Below are 4,624 nucleotides of genomic sequence, written 5' to 3'. Positions count from 1 at the left end.
AATTGTTCCTTTATTTTCTAGTTGAAATTAGCATATAATAAGCCTACTTGCTTTTAGTTTTAACGTGTAACGTTTATAAGTTTGCACTAGCTAAAGCTTGAAATTACATTAGTTATTCATTTATAAATGCACTATACCGAAATAAATTAATATAAGCAAATCAGTAAACTCTTTTAGGTTTTAAAATATAACTTAGTGTTTATTAATGTAAATATTGAAATGAAATGTTTCTGACAAACTCTTGTATTGATATTCACTTTATTCGTATCGAAATTTTTCAGGTTAATTCTCGAGAGCCATGCAGTTTGCCTTCGTCGTGAAAGCTCAGTTTGGGATCCTTGATGACAAATAATGCCGGGAATTTTAAAAAATGATGTTCTTTTGTTCTTGAGTGAACTAGCATCACACCCAATTACACAACAAATCACCATAGTGATATACGCGACGAAAAAAAACAACACAAAAACTCCAGTTAAAGCGCACGTGAACACACACAAAACGTAAACAAGTCACAAAGAGTCACGAAGATAACGCTGGACAATTGCGCATGCTCATGACGTCACTCGTGATGTCAACATGAAACCTCTCTATTCGGTCTATTGTAGTAGTTTGATATCCGAAGAGGAGACGTCGATCGTAGCTTATTAAATACAAAATTCATTTTATTAACATCTGTTTTATTATTGATTTTACGTATTATTAGCATTCAGTTTTTCGCAAATTTCATTTATTAAGCTTTTAGTTTACGTATTTATTTCGTTAGGCTTACTTCATATTTTTGTGTAGCATTTGTCGTGATTGTTGAGATGGTCGACATCGTGAATGAAATACCTGAACTTACGGCTTCTGCAGAAACTGACATTGTAAATAGTTACACATGCACATTGTGCAGAAAGACTTTTAAAGAGTTTCGTTATTTAAAAGTGCATACAAACAATTTTCATCCAGATCACGTAAACGAGTTAGTGAATCCAAAGAAGTTGCAGAAAGTGTTTAATTTTGTTTGTCATTTATGTTCCAGGAAATTCAATCAAAATCGCCGGCTACGTTATCATCTCCGGAATGACCATGGTGAAATAATTGAAACACCTGATAATTCGAACATTTTGAACTGTGGTCTGTGTGGTGCTAGTTATTCCAAAAAAACTTCTGCTGAAACATTTTAACAGCGTTCATGAATTAACAATACAAGAAGAAATACTGACATTTTCTTCAGTAGGATTGTTTACAGTATGGAAAGAAGAGACTGAACAAAAGTCATATGCTAAATTTGTTAAAACTACCAGAGGTCCTGATTCAAGGCATGCAAGACAAGTCAAACTGTATTTTTCTTGTCACTGCTCTGGAATATATACACCCAAAGGTAATGGAATTAGACATCTTAAGACCCAGGGTAGCAGCAAAATAAATGCTTACTGCCCAGCAGGAATGAATGTCATTCAAAAAGAAAATGGTGAATGTACTGTAAAATTCACAAAAACACATGTGGGTCATGACATAGACATGGGACATTTAACTTTAACAGCATCACAACGTTTCTCATTAGCAAGTAAAATAGCTGAAAAAATACCATTGGATGTTATTCTTGATGAAATCAGAGATTCTCTCTCTGATTCTACACTTCACAGACTACATCTGTTAACAAAAAAGGATCTCTACAACATTGAACAATCATATAATTTGCAAAAAGATGGTGTAAAGCACCAAGATGATGGGATATCTGTAGATGTTTGGGTAAATGAAATGAAAATTGATAATGACTCTTGTGTTTTATTTTATAAACCCCAAGGCATCTATTCAAATGAAACAAAATTAGTAAAAGAAGACTTTGTTTTAATAATAATGAATGATATTCAGTAGCACATGTTGCAACAATTTAGTGCTGATTGTATATGCATAGATGGGACACATGGAATGAACAGTTATGGCTTTGAACTAACCACATTATTGATAATTGATGACATAAGACAAGGATTCCCATGTGTTTTTCTTATTTCAAATAGGACTGATCAACTTGTTTATGAGTTATTTTTTGAAAGCATTAAAGAAAAAGTTGGAATAATATCTCCAAAGGTTTTCATGTCTGACATGGCTGAAGCATTTTTTAATGCTTGGATTCAAGTTATGAATCAGCCTCAGTTAAGACTCTTCTGCACCCGGCATGTAGATCGCGCATGGAGAAGAAATCTCAATAAAATTTGTATCACAGAAAAGCAAGCAGAAACTTACTTAAAATTACAAGTGTTACTTCAAGAAAGAGATCAAGATGCTTTTTATCTCTTGGCAGATGAGATCATGAGAAAACTTAAGGAAGACCCAGATACCATTGATTTTGCTACAAATTTTGCAAATGTATACATGAAAAATCCCACCTCGTGGGCTTACTGTCACAGGAAGTGGAGTGGTCTAAACACAAATGCCCATTTGGAAAGAATGCACAGGACTTTAAAATATATTTATTTACATGGCAAAAATGTCAAACGACTGGACAAGGCAACAAATGCTATAATGAAGTTTGTAAAAGATAAAACTTTTGACCGATTGATAATTCTTCACAAAGGCAAAGTTACTAGTAAATTAAGAGACTTAAGAAAATGCCATAAACTGAGTGAAAATTTAAGTTTGCAGGTCCTTGAACAAGAAGATGGCTGGATTGTAGAATCTTCATCACAGAGAGAACTTTACCATGTAGAAGAAATAACTAAGGACTGCAAGTGCCAGATAGTGTGTGTTCCCTGTAAAGCATGTATTCATCATTTCACCTGTACATGTCTTGACTCAACAGTTCATTGGAATATGTGCAAACACATTCATACAGTTTGCAGATATCTTCAGACTAAAGCACTGCAACAATTTTCAACAGAAAATAAAGAAAATGAACAACACATCAATACAGAATTGCAATATGAATTAAATACAAATTCATCAAGTACAGAAAAAAAATGAGCAAAGATTGATTATTTTTGAAGATAAAAGAAAGGAAGAGTCATCATTGCTTGTAGACAAACTAAACACATCATCAAGTTCAACACCTTTAAGATTGCGAGAAAATGTTAGGAAAGCTCTTAAGAATCTTGAAGCAGGTCTGGAATCAATGTCTGAGAGCCAACTAGAAGTAGTAGATAAAGCCCTAAAAGCTTTGGGTCCACAGCTTTCAGCTGTTGATGCAACAGACAAGTCTTCTTTTGTTTCAGCCCATTCAGTACCAGGTAACAAAAAAATTGACCCTCAGAAAAGAACTCTCTTTAAGACAAAGAAAGATGTAAAAAGAAAATATCAGAAATTAAGTTCCAGCGTAGAGGAAATAGAAAGAACAGCTGCTAAAATAATTGTGAATGCTAAAACATCAATGTAAAAAACTTTTGTTTATTTTGTAAATTAAAATTCTATGTATTTGTTATTTCTATAATGTATTTTTCTTAACATGCTTTTAAATCTTTTGTATTTTAAAAGTTTGTGGTCATTTTAAAAAAAGTTGTTTTATTTTTGGAATACAGATTATCCAAAACAGGGATTGTAATCAAGAAATAAAGTATTATCTGAAAAAAAGCATTTCTTACATTATCTGTTACATTACTTATTTAATCAGTTTTATGATTTAGCACTCTTGAAACGTCTTATAAAAAGAAAAGAATTGAACTGTTTTTATGAATAGCATACAGTGAATTAAAATTTATCTTTAATTATGGATATAAAATTCATTGATTTTAGAAGATTCAATGCCGTTTGTTTTAAGTCTATAGACAGTCATATTTCTTTAGACTCAGTCTTCAGCTTTCTGCCTTCTAACATCAAAACTCTGGTGTCAGCCACTATTCAGAAAGTGTTTAATCTAGATCAGTGTTTCTCAACATGGAAAATCGCCCCCATGTGGGCGTTTTTCCATGTTGAGGGGGCGATTTGTAACAATTTATATTGGGGGGCGAATGACAATTTTCTGGGCGATATAGTAAAACATTATAATAAGAATATTTAGATATTTTATTCGTTATATCGTACAATAATTAAACAAATAACATTATACTAGTCACTAATCTATTCAATGCAGTACGCATTTGGCGTTAGCCTTGGCCCTCGTCATCGGAATTTTGAAGTGAAGGGGGCGATACTACGTAACGGTTTCATTGAAGGGGGCGACGATTCGTTAGAAAGTTGAGAAACACTGATCTAGATAAAAAATTTTTTACATTGCTCAAACCTAAATAGCAGCAAAGTGAAGTAAATGTTGAATTTTTTTAAATAAGTCTTTATTGACACTCATATCAAAATTTCTGAAAAAAAGCTTAATTTTCCTTCCAATAACACTGAAAACTGACACTTAGTTCTTATTTTTTACTTTATTTAAACTACTTTCTGAACATATCATAGTTCCTAAACTGTCCGACAAAGGGAGACTCCATAAGAGTAAGTTGGAACGCGCCCAGTCACTAGACGCTTGTCAAATGTACTAGGAACGGCAACACTGACTACGCGCCGCTTTCGCCGCTTGTCCAACAAACCTAACCTATCCCTCCGAGAGATGACCGTAGTCCGACGTTCGTGGTTTGCACTTTACCGCAAGATAGCGGTACTAGCAACTACGGTGCCGTCTGCATGATAGCATTAAAAAAGTATGATAACTTAA

The 4,624-nt window shown here is 33.3% G+C and overlaps 1 pseudogene; it reads left to right on the top strand.

Annotated features, from left to right (window-relative positions):
• The first annotated feature begins 613 nt into the window (after positions 1–613).
• Positions 614–2,946, top strand: LOC136971910 (uncharacterized; annotated as a pseudogene).
• Positions 2,947–4,624: the final 1,678 nt, after the last annotated feature.

The sequence above is a fragment of the Centruroides vittatus genome, unplaced genomic scaffold, assembly GCF_030686945.1.
Source record: "Centruroides vittatus isolate TY-2023 unplaced genomic scaffold, ASM3068694v2 contig_273, whole genome shotgun sequence".
NCBI lineage: Eukaryota > Metazoa > Arthropoda > Arachnida > Scorpiones > Buthidae > Centruroides > Centruroides vittatus.
The sequence above is the reverse complement of the archived record's forward strand: the minus strand, read 5'-3'. Positions and strand labels throughout refer to the sequence as shown.